A 21,361-nucleotide genomic window follows, 5' to 3' on the forward strand; every position below is an offset into this window, starting at 1 on the left:
TGTTCATCGCTCTGACATAATTTCTGTATTAAAAAAAACAGTACACTTGACTCCAAATTAAATTAAACCATGACATCTCATGGTAAAATTTTGCATTCGTACTAACAAACCTGTGCAGTTTTCACAGAGCTGTTTTCGATAATGTTTTTGTTTTCATTGTTACATTCTTGAAAGTCTGTATTTTCCAAAAGGTTTTTCCAGGCCTGTCAGTTGACTTTACAAAAATATGCTACGTATACACATTGGGAAACGCGGAATTACTGACAATCCAGAAGAACTATTTAGGATTACAGCATTTGGGAAATTATAATATATAGAGCATACTTGTTAATAGATTACCCATGCACAAGCTACACAATGAAAGGTATACCGACTGTTAACTAAATGTTGTTGACTGGAAATATCTGATCGCATGTGAGCAGTGAACCAGATTTTCGAATTTCAAATTCACCATGAACAATGAACAATACCTCATGCGGTTTCCTGAGTGCCAGACCCCGACGTTACTTGCACAACCAGACAGTATAACCTAGGTATATTCCCGTGCCATCAGGAAGTGTGGACGTAATGTACGTGTGGATGTAATGTACATGTTGATGTAATTTACATGTGGATATAATGTACATGTGGATGTAATTTACATGTGGATATAATGTGCATGTGGATGTAATGCACAGTCTGTAATAAACACCTTACTGTGGTTCAATGAAGCTTTCCATTTACATGTGTCAGGCGTCATTTATAATTTACAGTTTAAATGTCTTCAGGCAAAACAGACTACCATGATTGTAACATAATGACTCCTGTTGTTAGGACTACGCTGCATTGTTTGGGTGTGACGTCCAAACGCTGTGTATGATAATCGGCAGCACCGTGTAATCAGTGAGTATATAATTCACGGGGTTCAGCGACACAAGCCATTCAGTTCTCACTTGACACGTGGATATAAATGTTATTTGATCAAACAAATTATAAATCATTTATAATTAAACAGAGACTAAAACTGCAGCTGTTTGAACTGTTTCATAAAACAAGACGATGTCATGAAAGAACTTAGGGCAAATAATAAAAGTTGTATATGGGACTTCCTTACCTAATATTCCCGTTGTCATGTTCTGTTCACTTCAGTAAACCATCACTTAAGTAAGTTTCATTAAAAGGTTGAGATGACATTTACTGTTCATCAATTGAGAAATAATTCCGATGCGTACTAATCACTCATCACCATTAATCCTTATTGATTACCAGACACAAGTATCATGGTAATCACGGAGCTTCAGAGTTTCTTTATCACGTGACAGGTAACATACTTCCAAATTTTAGTCATACTGTCAGTGGTAAACTTGTGCCCTAAAGTAAAGTTTCTACATACATATGGAATGAATTACCCCCTACCCCATTCCCTTGTACGGTACAGTCTAATACGGGATATAAATTTATCCCCTTAAGCTTCATTAGTATTTTTTCTCAATAGCTTGTTTTTACAAGGTGCTAAACGCCGATTAAGCTGTTTTATGAATGTTTCTGGGAAAATATTAGTTCACAGTGAGAGAACATTCTTATAATTCTCTTCGGTTAAGCGTCGAGTGGTTTAACCAGTTTCAGAAATCGTGTGACATTGTGAATTTTCACAGCATGCAGTTGGAATGCGTCAACCTCAGTTGGACAAATCGCAGAATGTAAGTCTGTATGTCCTGAATGCCCCATGAAAATGTTAAAAAAGTATAATTAATGAAATATTTGTTGGCTTTTTTACTTCTCTTGTAACTATGTTTGGAAAGGTATTTTGGTCTTTTGTTGCCCGTAATCTATACCATGACCTTGTCAATACTGGCGGCCATGTTGGTTCTCGCACAACTGCATGACTTGTGCTGTTGTTGGTTTTTGAACCGAACTGTGTTTTACCTCACGGTTTGCCATCTGACCATCAGTTCCAGTTTACATGTTAACAGTTCTTTAGTTTAAAGCTTGTGTCGTACGTGGGAAGGTCTGACAGCAACAATGATGTAATTCAAAAGTTTTGATATAGGATTTACATTAAAAAAAAACCCTCAAGAGTAAGTCATTGCCTCCTCAAGAGATAGTGACTATTGATCAGAGGTTAAAATGTTTCAGCACCTTACAGTCTATATCAGTTGTAATAAATAAGTGCATCCAAACGAGTATTACCCACTTTGTGGTTAAATATATACGCGTGGTTTTTGTGACATATCAATTAGCCCTTACCAGTTTACCATGTGTGATATTTCACACGGTCCACAGGTATAGTATCATCCGCCAGGCATGTGCCAATACTAAACTTAACCCGGAATATTTTCACACCTAAACACACTAAGGGATTTCAAAGCCTGTCAACATTTTGGGGGTAAATTTTTCATTCTGAAAAACCAAGGGAAACCATAATAATTTGCAGGTTATTTTGAAAATGCGATGAAAATTAGAAAGACAGACTGAGTTATGAGTTTTCAAGAATGGATTTAGGCAACATAAGACGTGCTTTTCATATTTTAATCTATTTATACATATTTCCAAAAGCTATAGATCAGTCTTTAAGATGAATCAGATAAATGAATGCTTCTAAATATATATGTAGATCAAACATATAACTGATCAGAGATTATATTGGCTGGCCCTGATCAGGAACTGGTGAATTTCAAAACTTCAAACTCTTGAACATTTGGACACTGAGCAATATAAAGAGCGGTTTCCTGAGTATTATAGGGCATGCTATATACACTACTTATCAACAATTACATTACATCCAGGTATATACACTTCCTGTATGGGAGCACGCGAAAAGTGTCTGTTTTTGTCTAGTTTTGATAGTTCAAACTGAAAGAAACACCTGAGGGTGATACATAAACTGAAACTTATATTTGGTACCTTTTAGATGAATTTTTGTGTAAGGCTTAATAAAGTACTTAATCAGAATTAACATAACGATTCACGTTATATGTCTATACGCAACACCCTTCGTTAGCTTATGTTAAATATTCACTGGAAAATTTGAGCGAGAGTTAGTTATAAATAAATAATTATGTATAAATCAGGCTAAGGTAGAAAACGATTTTATCTGCCTTCTGTTTCAAATGTATGGTTCATAGTCCTAAGAAACTGTTTCACTCTTTAAGTTGTAAAATATACATTACTAAATTGCCAAGTGTATAACTCTGTCAGAAATATACAAGTGAAGCAAATCGATACACTAGTAAAATATATTTCAAATGAATTTCTTGTTATTAATTTATTTATTGGTTTCCATATGACTTCCTATAAGTGAGATTAAAATTTCACACTGTTTACAACACGCTGTAGTTCCTAACAGTTTTGAAACGTACATGGAAAGATTTTGGAACCTCATGATAATATTTTTAAGAAATATCTGTGTAAATGATGAGATCAAACAGTGATCAACATCACTGTGAATAATCTACGTGATCACAGACACGTGTCACTCTGTTCAGACTTGACACGTGAACTTGACTACAAATGTTATTTAATCACAATGTCGTTCCTGATTAAACAGGTAGCAAAGCAATGTTTAAACTGATCCACAAACATCATGTCACGGCTGAGATCATTACATGTTTATAGTAAGTATTTTAAATACATCCATTCTTTTATGTTTTGTTCTATCCTTGTATAATTTTCTTCATTATACGAATATTGCAGGATTTGTGCATTCTTAAAACGATTGCATACTAATCAAATTTGACTTGAAACAAATTTAGTGATAATGTACAAAACAATGTCCGTAATCAATGAAAATATTAACAATATCTCCTGTTGGCAAATGAACGAGTTCGCTAAGCTGTTACACATACATGCGCGGTACTGATTTGACGCATGGTTTGACGCATGTTTCATGGTGCACCCATGACGTTTTCACGTATGGAAGGACAGTCCGGTTAACGAATCTGTATCTGCTGAGTTAAGTATGTGACAGAGTTGGCTAAGACCGATGGAAGACTGCACTTACAATTTGCTCATCAGCGCCACGTGTATAATTACTCCGTCCTGTGGCAACAAAAGGTCGGTAAGATGAAAGGACAAAAACAATGCTGCACTATGAAAAGAAACATATATAAGTTATATAAATTATAGCGTTGTGCTGAACAATGGACCCGGGTAATTTAGGCCCAGAATGGTGCAAATCCTCATCCTCTCTCTCTCTGATTCCCATGTATACAGCTCTGCATGCACCTCTAACAAAACGTGGGTGATAAAACCATTGTCTAACTTAGCACCTCGAACCTACGTTAAATATATTCTTTACAAAACGGCCACCTATAATTATTGATAATGCCATCGGAGGTGCATGCCCTATGGCGCTGTTTTATATAGGCTACCAGTTTGATCTTGCTCACGATCTCCACCTACCAGTACATGAAAGGACCAGACAATATTCCATGAGACCATCATCATCTGGCAATCAACCAAAAACTTTCTTAACTGTGTTTTAAATTTTCTTAAACAGAATAGAATGCGTTCAAATATGACTGATCAGATATAGTAACATCTGCCAGTTGGATGACAATACTCTACTTAGTGCAATACTATATTTAATCGGGAATATTTTCGCACATCACATCATGATTTAGTGATTTAATTGTTTGTTCAACATTTTTGGGGTAAATTCTTCGTTGTGAGAACCGTTGGGAAACCAGTATAATTTGCTGGCTGGTTTGAAAATGCGGCGAAAACTTATAACAACCGCGATCATGTGACAACTGCTTTGCCACAAGCCCGAAAAATTAGATGAAACAGATCAATTATATACTCAGTTTCCCGGAATGGTAAAAAAGAAGTGTATACTTTTAATATAATAAATGATTGCTGTATATAAAACTTCAAAATCGACCTCAAAACCTAGCCTAGTGTTCAGATGAGTTAATTTCACTAAATATATGCTAATGTTCATAGAGGTTATATTGACGGTTGATTAGATGTTAGATTGACTGTTGATCAGAGGTTATACTGACTTGGTCAGAGGTTATACTTGCTGTTGATTAGAGGTTATGTGGACTGTTGATCAGGTTATATACTGGCTCTTGATGAGATTATGTACTGGTTGTTGATAAGATTATATACTGGCTGTTGATCACAGGCTATACTGGTTGTTGGTCACATGTTTTACTGGCTGTTCACCAGTTATATTAATTGCTTTTCACATTGGCTAGCATTGTATGATCATAAGTCGATGAATATCCCAGCTATACACCCGCTGTGAGCAACAGACATGGAAGAGTACCTCTGATTTGCTGATTTGAAAAAATAAATCCTATAACGCTACTTTACAAGTATGATACGTGCAGTTACATAGACGTCCTGCAGGCCGGTGGAAAATATCTGTTATATTGTCTGCTTGCGACACTTCACACTGGAATAAACACTTATACACAACTGAAAGTCTTCCTTCATTTTAGATGACTCTTGTATACGGCGATTTACTTTAATCAGGCAGAATATTAGATAATCAAAATTAACATAATGATTCCCGTTGTAAATCTGCAAAGAATTCTTGGTTACATTATGTTTAATACTCATAACCAATCTCTGATATATCCAGCCTAGCACAGATAAAACGACGGTCTTATCTCCATCCTACCTGCGGATGGTCGTGGGTTTCCCCCGGGCTCTGCTCTGTTTCCTCCCACCATAATGCTGGCCGCCGTCATACAAGTGAAATATTCTTGAGTACGGCGTGAAACACCAATTAAATAAATAAAATAAAATAAAATAAATAAATATCTCCATCCTTTTGCCTGAAATGAGCGAGATTATCACTTATTTCAGATTTATGGTTCTTGATTCTAGGTAATTGTTATATTCTATACTTATATATCACAAAATTGTCGGGTGCATAACTGCCAGAAGTTTGTATACCTAGTTTTCATATAAGTGCATATAAGTAAAATAAATCGGAAGAAAATATAACCCTCTGTCAATGCTGTACTTGTTTATTTAAGCGTTTATTTATGTGTACATGTAGGGCCAATATAGTTGAAGCACACACGTGAAAGTTGCTTTTTGTAGTTTTTCTAAGAAAATTAAGAGAGCGAACATAAGTGTCTGTAAGACAGTGAACAACAGGCATTGTGAACAATGCACTTGATCACTGACACGTGCCACTCAGCTCTCGCTTGACACCTAATTTAGACTATATATATGTTAACTGATCAGCGTCACTCATGATTAAACAGGTAGCAAACAATACATGTACATGTTTTAACTGCTTCACAAACACCATGTCATAACTAAGCTCTTTGTGTACAGAAATTATTTTAAATATATTCATTCTATTAAGTTTTATTAATTTCTTCCCATTCTCAGAAAGCGGAGAATTGGGATGTATTTTTTTAAATAAGCAATTCCCTGTGTGTGTTTCTTGTATGGGCTTTATTTTTTGTAGGAAGTTTTAGTTGAGAAGGCTAAGGTAGGATAAAGATTTGTGGTATGAAATTGTCCTATCGTGTGTTAAAGAAGAATGAATTAAACTGTAAGAAAACATGTGTAAACAACACGAATCATGATTCACAAATTAAAAACACAAATTTTACTTATTTTTTATGATTCATGTAAAATTGCTTTTGACCCTCCAGAAGTATCAGTGTTATTCACACTTTTGAAAGTTTCGCTGATTTAAGTGTATTTGGCCTTAAAGTAAAGTCCCAAAGTAAATGTCGCCCATTGCTCGTGGTTTCTGGGGTACTATTTCACCACTGAGCTTAGAATGTGCCAACCTAGGCCAATCTGATGAGTTATTCAGACAAAGTTCGTTTGGTTTTACATGTTGACTAATCAAAATTAATGAAAGACTTTTTAATTCCATTGGTTATAAACTACATCAAGTTTCTAACTACTGCTCAAATCACACGGTTTAAATTGTTTAAAAGCTTTCGGGCTAGTGTTTTTTTTTCTTATTTGAATGTGTCAAATAGTCACTATCGAAGTGTGTCACTTGTAGTTGTTTGTTAGTTAGCTAGGTGCACGTTGGAACGTGTAAACCTATATGAATATTTCCCTTCGTGTGACGAAAACGTTGAAAAGACTAAATTGGATGTCAAGTTTTAAAAGTCGACTTGATCTTTTATTGTCAATCGAGTCTTTATAAGTTAAGGCTCAATTTAAAACTCGATTTCTCGTATCAATTCACGACGTCGAGTTTTACATGGACTGTAAAACTGGAGCTGGACCCGCAAAAGCCGACTCTGGTTGTAATATACAGAAACAACATCCTAAAGAAAATAGATTTCCTTTAACCTCTTGTATATTGAAAACTTGACGTCGACTTTTTGAAACTCAACGAAGGTCGAGTTTTGGGGATGGATATAAACATATATCTAAATTCCACTTAGCATTTTTGCCGAAAAATTTGAAAAAAAAATGCACAGAACTCTGAAGTTACCACCACTTTTTCGATTTTTAATATTCCTAGAAGATTGTTACTTGTGGTTTCTACATTAACAGCACCCTTCAGCCCCTCTCTCTCCCCGACCGTTGTGGTGCTATCTTAAGGGATATAAATTAATCCATTTGACTTCATTAAAGTTTTCTCAATTGGTTGTTTTTACAGCAAGGTGGTGGTAATCGCCGATTAATCTGTTTTAGGTGCCTGGGAAAATATTACATATGGTGAATACAGTCAGCATCAATTATTTTTAAGCATTGCATGAGTCTTGAAGATTTCAGACTATTTGCTGATTATTTGATGCTTGGTTTCCTGTGTGGAAATATATATATAAATATATAGTATACTAGTACATATTCGGGTGAATTGTGCATATCCCCGACTGATGACCATTCGTGTTAAGTCCTTCTCATGTTAATTCATATCTAACAAAGCACAGCACGTCTTAATAATTGCTAATAATCATTTCTCAATATTGTTTTGATGAGGGGGCGGGGAGGGGACAATAACTGTCTCAATTCCTAAGGACGTTACAAATGTCAAGTAAACAATGAAATTATACACTGGTTTGCCTGGAAGCCGATCGAGGACCAGTCGTTATTTGGTTAATGGATTGATGAAAAATTAATCATCTTAATATCTTCAATATAGATTTAATTCTCACGAACGACCGAGAGGCCATGTTTTTTCCTCTCATGCATCCCCTGGTCAACACAACTGTGCCTCTGTGGTCAGTCTTTGGACCGGGCTTGTCAGTTGCTGTGTCCTTATCTCACCTGGTCAATCTGACCGTTGTTCTCAAGAGCTAAGTGGCCATGGACTCGTCCCGTGACAAAATACTCTCACGGTCACGTGACCTTACGTGCAGTATTCTGAGCATTGTTATGCTATCATAAGGGACATAAATTAATCCATTTACTTCATTAAAGTTTCTCAATTGGTTGTTTTTTACAGCAAGGTGGTGGTAATCGCCGATTAATCTGTTTTATATGTGCCTGGGAAAATGTTGGCTTGATGGACAGAAAATGGCCTTGTTCACATAGGCCGACATCGTGTGGTTTTATCAGTTTGAAAAATAAAATGTATAAAGTAGTGAATTTTCCGCAGACAATTGAGTTACAAATCGCATGATGTAAGACTTTACATTTTTAATTACGACCGAGAATCTTTCGTGCTATTTACAAACAAAGATTCTTAGAAAAATAATGGAAATAACTTGTACAAAATGAAATGAAATGAATAAAGCCGCTTGTGGTTTTATTAAAAGAAAAAATTACAACCTCACAGTGTCTTGGATTCTCCTCCGAAGCATGTCTTTGTCATCTCTATACAGCTTGACCATACTCGCCGCCTAATGAGCGGTTTCCTGTGAGGATATCTCAAGTACATGTTCGGGTGAAATACACACATGGTGGCATAAACAGTTATGTCTGATGTTTATTCATATCGATTAAGATGTAGCAAGCGTCATAATAACTGTTAATGGTGTTTTGTAGAGAGGGACAGATTACCAGTCACCATTCTGGACAAAAACGACATGTCCGGGTGAAATATGTACACTGCGACTCAAATACCCGTTATGTCTAATGTTATTTCATGTCAGTAACAATGCAGCACGTTTAATAACAACAGACAACAAGGTTAACATTGGGCATTCTCGACAACGTTACAAGAGAATAATAAATTCATCATATGAAGAACAATTTGAGGTTTTCTGATAATTTCACCATACCAAGCCACAAAAAGTGCCATTTGTTATCTCTCACTACCTTTTCCTCTACTATACAGGATCAATCAGCGAGGTTCTCTATCGGCTTCCATAATAAGTAATCTGAGGGCTTATGTATTAGTTGCTATGTCTCACAATCGATAACATACGTCTGAGTGATTATCATTATTTACACACATCCAACTGAATACGAGAGATTTGCTAAACAAAATCTGCTAAAACTACCTGAAAATTGGTATAATTAAAAGAAAAATAATATATGTTTGTTAAAACTTATGAGTGTGTGGGTGTCTGTGTGATTAAGTGACATCTTCAATGTTCATTACATCCTCTAATCTGCAAGAACCACTAAGAGCTAGGTCACTCTGTGGTCCGTCGATATTGGGTTGATGGATTGATGATTAATTATTTGTTTTAATATCTTCATTATACGATTTAATTCTCACGAACCATTGAGAGGCCATGTTTTTCTCCTTCATGCACCCCCTGGTCAATACAACTGTGCCTCTGTGGTCAGTCTTTGGACTGGACTTGTCAGTTGTTGGGTCTTATCTCACCTTGGTCAATCTGACCGTTGTTCTCAAGAGCTGAGTGGCCGTGGACTCGTCTCGTGACACGATGTTCTCACGGTCACGTGACCTTACGTGCACTATAAATTCTGAGGAATGCCGTCCACATGTCACAAGTCTCTGGTAAATCATCCCGATGTCAGCGTCTGAAAACAGAACTTTTCAGAGAAATTGAGCTTATCTATGAACGAACTACGGGTGGTGAATATAAAACAGAAAGGTAAACCACGTATACTGTTTATTGGTTTGTTATAAATATATCTCAACAAACATATAACATTTGCAACCAGTGGAGATTTTTATGTCTTAACAATGTTAAGATTTTGTGAGAATTTGCTGTGAATACACTTGTTCTACAATAAATTATAAGTTACAATTTGCCATGAGGTCGGGGTCGATGGAACCCCGATTGAAAGCTTGATATTCCTTGTACCACGATGTTAATAATGTAAATGTTTTTTCATAACCGGTTTTGTCTTATTCTATTTCAAGGTTCTGCTGCTTAGTGAGATTGAATTTACGCTGCGCTGTATGAAACTGAACAACAACCTGGATGTGAATGTGAATATTTTACCTATGATCGGAAAAGGACTTTGTCTGATATCTCTGGAGACGTTTAGGAAACATATTCCCCGGGGAGGAGAAGTACTATAGCCTACAGGGATCTCTGGAGGAGGGTGGGGATTTACAATCACTGAATATAATAAGTGCTATATATACAATTGAATATATTATAACTGACAGCTCATTATATAATATACAGATAGTGCATGGTGTGGAGTGGATCACCAGGAATGGTCAGCTCGAGAGAAGTAACATTCAACTTATTGAGAGCTGAGAGACTTACATCGCCGAATTACTACGTCGATGAGGGAGCTATAACCACCGTCCGGTTGTTTACTTAATAAACAAGTAGACGCCAGAGAGCTCTCAAAGGGAGATAACTGCTGTGGAATAAACGCACGTGATCGTTGTATAATAGCATGAGATTGTTGGATATTGACTTGTGAACGTGTGATAATACTTTGTGAACGTGACGTTGCATTCCTTGGCGCGCGTGAACGTTGTACATCACGTTTTGCCAAATATCATGTGACCATCTCTCGACCAATGGAATCGAGAATTACCCTATGAGGTATAATAATATAAATTCATAAACTATAAATAAATATCCAAACAAAACATTACCTGATGTAAGTCTTCTGTTGACGAACTTGGTTAACAGGAGTGTACTAGAAGTATATATCTGTTTGTATATTTTGGAAATTGAATACTGTATATTTGAAACAAGCGTGGTGGTAATCCAAAATAAAGTATCTGTTCTGTTATTTCAACCTGTCGCCATTACTCATTACAAATGTGTCCTGTAGACTAATCTACGCATATCTCCAGCAATGGACGAGTTAATTAAGTTGTTACAGTCGCATCGTACTGATTTTAATGGTGGTGCTTTATGTTGCACTGAACTGTTTCACTTACACAATAATGGTAAGTTTTGTAGATGGAACTTCTAACTTAAGACCACGGCGGAACCCGCGATATCGGGTTTCGAGATTGAATTTTATTCGTATGAACGGTTACGGCGATTTCAAGGATAAGGCTGAAATGCTGCCAATATGGTGTGTGTTTATTTATTTGTTTATTTGATTGGTGTTTAACGCCGTACTCAAGAATTTTTCACTTATGCGATTGTGGCCAACATTATAGTTGGAGGAAACCGGACAGTGGCCCGGGGGAAACTCACGATCCTGTGCAGTGGAAGTCACCAAGAACTGGACCAATGCGTCTGCATTAATGGGAGTGTGTTAGCACAGCACAATGACACAGGGGCCTAAAACTAGGCCACAGTTGAACAAGACGACCATGGGCCTGGCAATTCGGTCGGTTGTCACATGTATTCTCAACAAAAATATTAACGCACGAAGAAATGTTATGCTGTTTTATCTCGGTAGGATAAATAACGTGTTAACTCAATAATTTGGGTAAGAATTCATTATCAACTGTGGCTTCAATTTCCACCAGATGTATCACATTTTAGAGCAATAATCCATGAGCTATGGATAGGTCGGTAATCACACATTTCACAGCACTCAGTACCGAGTGTGCCCACAGTTCTCATCACGAAGAGCTGTGGGATGATCAGCTGTTATCGTTCTAGAATGTATATAAGCACACTGACACTCACCTCTATGAGATAACAAGCTACAAGCAATAAGATAGTAACAAGTTAGGGTAACACAAGTACAAGTATGAAAGCCTGCTCTGAGCTATTCGGTATGAAAGCCTGCTCTGAGTTATTCGGCATTGAGGTATACCCTGAAAGCGATTGTGACGTGTTTTGTTTTATACGGATCTTAGTGATTTCTGATACATTTTCAGTTCGTGGAACCCATTACACCGTTACAACAGCTTATCGTATATTATAAATCCATGTACTGTAAGTAAATATGTAAACGAATCATTGCCTTGTATGTGTTCTGTTTTTCAACGGTGTACCCGTCTGTACATCGCGGTATACTAGTAATGGAATGGACGTGAAACAAATGTGGTGATAATGTACAAAATAATGTCCGTAATCAAGGAAAATATTAACAATATCTCCTGTTGGCAAATGCACGTATTTCCGGCAATGAACAAGTTCGCTAAGCTGTTACAAGTCCATGCGCGGTACTGATTTGACGAACTGGTGTTCCATGGTGCACCCATGGCGTTTTCACGTATGGAAGGACAGTCCGGTTAACGAATCTGTATCTGCTGAGTTAAGTATATGACAGAGTTGGCCAAGACCGCTGGAAGACTGCACTTAACATTTGCTCATCAGCGCCACGTGTATAATTACTCTGTCTTGAGGCAACAAAAGGTCGGTAAGATGAAAGGAGAAAAACAATGTTGCAATATGAAAAGAAACATTTATAAGTTATAGAAATTATATCATTGTGCTAGACAATGGGCCCGGGTAATTTAGTCCCAGAATGGTGCAAACCCTCATCACCTCTCTCTCTCTGATTCCCATGTATATAGCTCTGCATGCACCTCTAACAAAACGTGGGTGATAAAACCATTGTCTAACTTAGCACCTCGAACCTACGTTAAATATATTCTTTATAAAACGGCCACCTATAATTATTGATAATGCCATCGGAGGTGCATGCCCTATGGCGCTGTTTTATATAGGCTACCAGTTTGATCTTGCTCACGATCTCCACCTACCAGTACATGAAAGGACCAGACAATATGGCATGAGGCCATCATCATGTGGCAATCAACCAAAAACTTTCTTAACTGTGTTTTAAATTTTCTTAAATAGAATAGAATGCGTTCAAATATGACTGATCAGATATAGTAACATCTGCCAGTTGGATGACAAATACTCTGCTTAATGCAATACTATATTTAGTCCGGGATATTTTCCCACCTCATAACATACTTAGGGATTTAATTGTTTGTTCAACATTTTTGGGGTAAATTCTTCATTGTGAGAACCTTTGGGAAACCAGTATAATTTGCTGGTTGGTTTGAAAATGCGGCGAAGACCTATAACACCACGATGATGTGCCGACTGCTTTGTCAAAAGCCCGAAAAATTAAATGAAACAGATCAATTATATATACAGTTTCTCGCAATGGTAGAAAAGAAGTGTATACTTTTAATATAATAAATGATTGCTGTATATAAAACTTCAAAATCGACCCAAAACCTAGCCTAGTGTTTAGATGAGTTAATTCTACTAAATATATGCTTATGTTCATAGAGGTTATACTGACTGTTGATCAGAGGTTATACTGGTTGTTGATGACAGGTTATACTGGCTGTTGATAAGAGGTTACACTGGCTGTTGATCAGATTATATACTGGCTCTTGATCGCATTAAATACTTGTTGTTGATAAGATTAAATGCTGGGTGTTGATCACAGGCTATACTGGGTGTTGATCACAGGCTATACTGGTTGTTGATCATAGGTTTTACTGGCTGTTCACCAGAGGTTATATTGATTGTTCATCATACTGGCTAGCTATCCCCTTTACACTCGTTGTGAGCATCGGACATTGAAAAGTACCTGCAGCTATTTGCTGATTTGAAAAAAAAAATCGCATAACGCTACTTAACAAGAATGTTACATGCAATTGCAAAGACTTCCTAGAGGCTCGTGGAAAATATCTGTTATATTGTTTGCTTGCGACACTTCACACTGGAATAAACACTTATACGCAACTTCCTTCATTTCAGATGACTCTTGTATACGGCGATTTACTTTAATAAGGCAAAATAATACATAATCAAAATTAACATAATGATTCCCGTTGTAAATCTGCAAAGAATTCTTGGTTACATTATGTTTAATACTCATAACCAATCTCTGATATATCCAGCCTAGCACAGATAAAACGACGGTCTTATCTCCATCCTACCTGCGGATAGTAGTGGATTTCCCGCTGGCTCTGCTCTGTTTCCTCCCACCATAATGCTGGCCGCCGTCATACAAGTGAAATATTCTTGAGTACGGCGTGAAACACCAATTAAATAAATAAAATAAAATAAATAAATATCTCCATCCTTTTGCCTGAAGTGAGCGAGATTATCACTTATTTCAGATTTATGGTCTTTGAATCTTGGCAATTGTTCTACTGTATACTTACATACATCACGAAATTATCGGGTGTATAACTGCCAGAAGTTTGTAAATCTAGTTTTCCAAAGTGCATATAAGTAAAATAAATCGGAAGAAAATATAACCCTTTATCAGTGCTGTACTTGTTTATTTAAGCGTTTATTTATGTGTACATGTAGGGCAAATATAGTTGAAGCACACAGTTGAAGTAAAAGTTGCTTTTTGGTAGTTTTTCAAAAAAAAAATTAAGAGGGCGAACATAAGTGTCTATGAGACAGTGAACAACAGCATTGTGAACAATGCACTTGATCACTGACACGTGCCACTCAGCTCTCGCTTGACACCTAATCTAGACTATATATATGTTAACTGATCAGTCACTCATGATTAAACAGGTAGCAGACAATACATGCACATGTTTAAACTGCTTCACAAACACCATGCCATAACTAAGCTCTTTGCGAACATAAATTATTTTAAATATATTCATTCTATTAAGTTTCATTAATTTCTTCCCATTCTTAGAAAGCGGAGAATTGGGATGTATTTTTTTTAAATAAGCAATTCCCTGTTTGTGTGTGTTTCTTGTATGGGCTTTATTTTTTGAAGGAAGACAAGTTTTAGTTGAGAAGGCTAAGGAAGGATAAAGATTTGTGGTATGAAATTGCTCTATCGTGTTTTAAAGAAGAGCGAATTTCCTGTAAGAAAACAGGTGTAAACAACACGAATCATGATTCACAAATTAAAAACACAAATTTTAAATAATTTTTATAATTCATGCAAAATTGCTTTTGACTCTCCAGAATTATCAGTGTTATTCACGCTTATGAAAATTTCACTGATTTAAGTGTATTTGGCCTTAAAGTAAAGTCCCAAAGTAAATGTCGCCCATTGCTCGTGGTTTCTGGGGTACTATTTCACCGCTGAGCTTAGAATGTGCCAACCTAGGCCAATCTGATGAGTTATTCAGACAAAGTTCGTTTGGTTTTACATGTTGACTAATCAAAATTAATGAAAGACTTTTAATTCCATTGGTTATAAACTACATCAACTTTCTAACCACTGCTCAAATCACACGGTTTAAATGGTTTAAAAGCTTTCGGGCGAGTTTTTTTTCTTATTTGAATATCAAATAGTCACTATCGAAGTGTGTCATTTGTAGTTCTTTGTTAGTTAGATAGGTGCACGTTGGAACGTGTAAACCTATATGAATATTTCCCTTCGTGTGACAAAAACGTTGAAAAGACTAAATTGGACGTCAGGTTTTAAACGTCGACTTGATCTTTTATTGTCAATCGAGTCTTTATAAGTTAAGGCTCAATTTAAAACTCGATTTCTCGCATCAATTCACGACGTCGAGTTCTACATGGACTGTAAAACTGGAGCTGGACCCGCAAAAGCCGACTGTGGTTGTAATATACAGAAACAACATCTTAAAGGAAATAGATTTCCTTAACATCTTGTATATTGAAAACTCGACATCGACTTTTTGAAACTCAACGAAGGTCGAGTTTTGGGGATGGATACAAACATATATCTAAATTCCACGTAGTATTTTTGCCAAAAAATTTGAAAAAAAAATGCACAGAACTCTGAAGTTACCACCACTTTTTCGATTTTTAATATTCCTAGAAGATTGTTACTTGTGGTTTCTACATTAACAGCACCCTTCAGCCCTCTCTTAATATCTTCAATATACGATTTAATTCTCACAAACCACCCAGATGGCATATTTTTCCCCTCATGCACCCCATGGTCAACAGAAGTGTGCCTCTGTGGTCAGTCTTTGGGCCGGGCTTGTCAGTTGCTGTGTCTTATCTCACCTGGTCAATCTGACCGTTGTTGTCAAGAGCTAAGTGGCCATGGACTCGTCCCGCGACAAAATACTCTCACGGTCACGTGACCTTACGTGCACTATAAATTCTGAGCATTGTTGTGCTATCTTAAGGGACATAAATTAATCCATTTAACTTCATTAAAGTTTCTCAATTGGTTGTTTTTACAGCAAGGTGGTGGTAATCGCGGATTAATCTGTTTTATATGTGCCTGGGAAAATGTTGGCTTGATGGACAGAAAATGGCCTTGTTCACATAGGCCGACATCGTGTGGTTTTATCAGTTTGAAAAATAAAATGTATAAAGTAGTGAATTTTCCGCAGACAAATGAGTTACAAATCGCATGATGTAAGACTTTACATTTTTAATTACGACCGAGAGTCTTTTGTGCTATTTACAAACAAAGATTCCTAGAAAAATAATGGAAATAACTTGTACGAAATGAAATGAAATGAATAAAGCCGCTTGTGGTTTTATTAAAAGAAGAAATTACAACCTCACGGTGTCTTGGATGCTCCTCTGAAGCATGTCTTTGTTATCTCTATACAGCTTGACCAGACTGGCCGCCTAATGAGCGGTTTCCTGTGAGGATATCTCAAGTACATGTTCGGGTGAAATACACACATGGCGGCATAAACCGTTATGTCTGATGTTAATTCATATCGATTAAGATGTAGCAAGCGTCTTAATAACTGTTAATGGTGTTTTGTAGAGAGGGACAGATTACCAGTCACCATTCTGGACAAAAACGACATGTCCGGGTGAAATATGTACACTGAGACTCAAATACCCGTTATGTCTAATGTTATTTCATGTGAGTAACAATGCAGCACGTTTAATAACAACAGACAACAAGGTTAACATTGGGCATTCTCGACAACGTTACAAGAGAATTGAGGTTTTCTGATAATTTAACCATACCAAGCCACAAGGGGTCATGTATATGAGGATGTCACACTCTGTTCTTTTCATGAAAGCCGATAGAGTGCCATTTGTTATCTCACTACCTTTTCCTCTACTATACAGGATCAATCAGCGAGGTTCTCTATCGGCTTCCATAATAAGTAATCTGAGGGCTTATGTATTAGTTGCTATGTCTCACAATTGATAACATACGTCTGGGTGATTACCATTATTCACACACATCCAACTGAATACGAGAGATTTGCTAAACAAAATCTGCTAAAAATACCTGAACATTGGTATAATTAAAAGAAAAATAATATATGTTTGTTAGAACTTATGAGTGTGTGGGTGTGTGTGTGATTAAGTGACATCTTCAATGTTCATTACATCCTCTAATATGCAAGAACCATTAAGAGCTAGATAATGGGTTGATGGGTTGATGATTAATTATTTGTTTTAATATCTTCATTATACGATTTACTTCTCACGAACCACCGAGAAGCCATGTTTTTCTCCCTCATGCACCCCCTGATCAATACAACTGTGCCTCTGTGGTCAGTCTTTGGACTGGACGTGTCAGTTGTTGGGTCTTATCTCACCTTGGTCAATCTGACCGTTGTTCTCAAGAGCTGAGTGGCCGTGGACTCGTCTCGTGACACGATGCTCTCACGGTCACGTGACCTTACGTGCACTATAAATTCTGAGGAATGCCGTCCACATGTCACAAGTCTCTGGTAAATCATCCCGATGTCACCGTCTGAAAACAGAACTTTTCAGAGAAATTGAGCTTATCTATGAACGAACTACGGGTGGTGAATATAAAACAGAAAGGTAAACCACGTATACTGTTTATTGGTTTGTTATAAATATATCTCAACAAACCTATAACATTTGCAACCAGTGGAGATTTTTATGTCGTAACAATGTCAAGAGTTTGGGAGAATTTTCTGTGAATACACTTGTTCTACAATAAATTATAAGTTACAATTTGCCATGAGGTCGGGGTCGATGGAACCCGATTGAAAGCTTGATATTCCTTGTACCACGATGTTAATAGTGTAAATGTTTCTTCACAACCGGTTTTGTCTTATTCTGTTTCAAGGTTCTGCTGCTTAGTGAGATTGAATTTATCGCCATGTGTCAGGAGGACCAAGTTGTACCGAATGTGTCGGACAGACTCCGGATGGACCAATCAAATGAACTGTGTGAAAACGCCATGCTTGGTAAAGGTGCAGTAAAACTCTATCGTGCTTCGTCAGTCATTACTATTTGCTTTGTTATTTTTTGTAAAGAATGCCTCTAATACGTTCAACTTCATGGTAATGTCAGATGAACTTCCTCGAAAATGGCACAATAACTGTAACTCGTACTTTTTCCTCAGATCCCCGGAGTTGGTCACGTGATGACGTCCGCCAATGGCTGCGCTGTATGAAACTGAACAACAACCTGGATGTGAATGTGAATATTTTACCTATGAACGGAAAAGGACTTTGTCTGATATCTCTGGAGACGTTTAGGAAACATATTCCCCGGGGAGGAGAAGTACTATACAGGGATCTCTGGAGGAGGGTGGGGAGTTACAATCACTAAATATAATAAGTGCTATATATACAATTGAATATATTATAACTGACAGCTCATTATATAATATACAGATAGTGCATGGTGTGGAGTGGATCACCAGGAATAGTCAGCTCGAGAGAAGTAATATTCAAGTTGTTGAGAGCTAAGAGACTTTAAATCGCCGAATTAGTACGTCGGTAAGGAAGCTTGTGCGGTTGTTTACTTTATGAACAAGTAGACGTCAGAGAGCTCTCAAAGGGAGATAACTGCTGTGGACTAAACGCACGTGATCGTTGGATAATAGCATGAGATCGTTGGATATTGTCTTGTGAATTTGGGATAATACTTTGTGAACGTGACGTTGCATTCCATGGCGCCCGTGATCGTTGTACATCACGTTTTGCAGAATATCATGTAACCGTCTCTCGACCAATGGAATTGAGAAATACCCTGAGGTATAATACTATAAATTCATAAACTGTAAATAAATATATAAGCAAAACATCACCTGTTGTATGTCTTCTGTTTATGAACTTGGTTAATAGGAGTGTACTAGAAGTAAACTACCGGGCAAAAGAAAAGTATAACCTTGTTCAGCACCACAAGAAAGAGAAACAAAGACAGACAGTATCAACATAATAAGCATTATATTGCAATAAACCATTTTCCAAGTTCTGTTCAAAAATTCAAAGCCATATGGATATTACACTTGCTGTCAAGCCGAGTAAAGAAGGCATGGGGTAAATCTGAAAAATTACACAAATGCAAGTAAAGGGACTCCCTTAAAAAGGTGTACCTAATGTCCTATCATGTCATAAGACAGATCGTTAGTGGCGTGTGTGAGCACCGATTGCATCAATTAAAGCCAAAATACGTCTCCTCATGGAAGTCGTCAGCCGCCGGATGACGTCATCAGGAATTCTGTCCCATTCCTCAAATAAAGCCTGTTCGAGCTGTTGCCTGTTTTGTGGGGGAGGGACGCGTTGTCTCAGACGTCGATCAAGATGATCCCACAGATGCTCTAAGGGACTCATGTCTGGCGATCATGCTGGCCAAGGCAGTACGTTGACATCAACGGTGTCCAGATGATTTAGTACACCTCTGGCGGTATGAGGTCGTGCATTGTCCTGCTGCAAAAGGATTATTCAACTTATTTTTCCATAGAAAAAACTGCATTTAAAAGTTATACGTTTCTTTTGCCCAGTAGTTTATATATCTGTTTGTATATTTTGGAAATTGAATACTGTATATTTGAAACAAGCGTGGTGGTAATCGACAATGAAGTAACTGTTTTGTTATTTCAAACTGCCGCCATTAATCATTAAATTTGTCCTGTAGGCCAATCTACGCACATCCCATGCAATGGACGAGTTAATTAAGTTGTTGCATTCCCATCGTACTGATTTGAATGATGGTGTTTTATGTTGTACTGAACTGTTTCACTTACACAATGATGGTAAGTTTTGCAGATGTAACTCCTAACTTTAGGCCACGGTCGAACCCACGATATCTGGATTCGGAATCGAATTTTATCCGTATGAACGGTTACGGCGATTGTAAGAATAAGGCTGAAATACTGCCAATATGGTGTGTGTTTATTTATTTGTTTATTTGATTGGTGTTTAACGCCGTACTCAAGAATTTTTCACTTATGCGACGGTGGCCAACATTATAGTGGGAGGAAACCGGACAGTGGCCCGGGGGAAACCCACGACCCTGTGCAGTGGAAGCCACCAAGAACTGGACCAAGGCGTCCGCACTGATGACAGTGTGTTAGCACAGCACAATGACACAGATGGACAAGACGACCATGGGCCTGGCAATTCGGTCGGTTGTCACATGTATTTTTAGCAAAAATGTAAACGCGCGTTGAAATTTTATGCTGTTTTCTCTCAGAATGATAGATAACGTGTTAACTCAATAATATGGGTAAGAATTCGTTATCAACTGTGGCTTCAATTTCCACCAGATGTATCGCATTTTAGAGCAATAATCTATGAGCTATGGATTTGTGGGTAATCGCAGTTCACAGCACTCAGTACCGAGTGTGCCCACCGCTGGCATCATGAAGAGCTGTGGGGCCAATCAGCTGTTATCGTTCTAGAATGTGCGTAAGCACACTGGCACTTACTCCTATGAAGTAACAAGTTACAACCGATAAGGCAGTAACAAGTTACGGTAACAGAGAGTATTATTTTACTCACCCTGTCTGCGGTAGTCTAAATGTACATGTACAAGTGTAATAGCCTGCATGGAGTTATTCGGCATTGAGGTTTACCCTGAAAGCGATTGTGGCGTGTTTTGTTTTGTACGGATCTTGGTGATTTCTGATACATTGGCAGATCGTGGAACCCATTACAGCGTTACAACAGCTTATCGTATATTATAAATCCATATACTGTAAGTAAATATGTAAACGAATCATTGCCTCTTGTATGTGTTCTGTTTTTCAACAGTGTACCTGTCTGTACATCGCGGTATACTAGTAATGGAATGGACGTGAAACAAATGTGGTGATAATGTACAAAACAATTTCCTTAATCAAGGAAAATATTAACAATATCTGCTGTTGGCAAATGCATGTATTTCCGGCAATGAACGAGTTCGCTAAGCTGTTACACTTCCACGCATGGCACTGATTTGACACATTGGTGTTTCATGATGTACTCCAGAAGTTTTCACGTATGGAAGGACACTGGGTTAGAGACTGTGATGGTGTTGGTATATAAATGGTTCTG

This window comes from Liolophura sinensis, chromosome 6 (genome assembly GCF_032854445.1).
Source record: "Liolophura sinensis isolate JHLJ2023 chromosome 6, CUHK_Ljap_v2, whole genome shotgun sequence".
Taxonomy (NCBI): domain Eukaryota; kingdom Metazoa; phylum Mollusca; class Polyplacophora; order Chitonida; family Chitonidae; genus Liolophura; species Liolophura sinensis.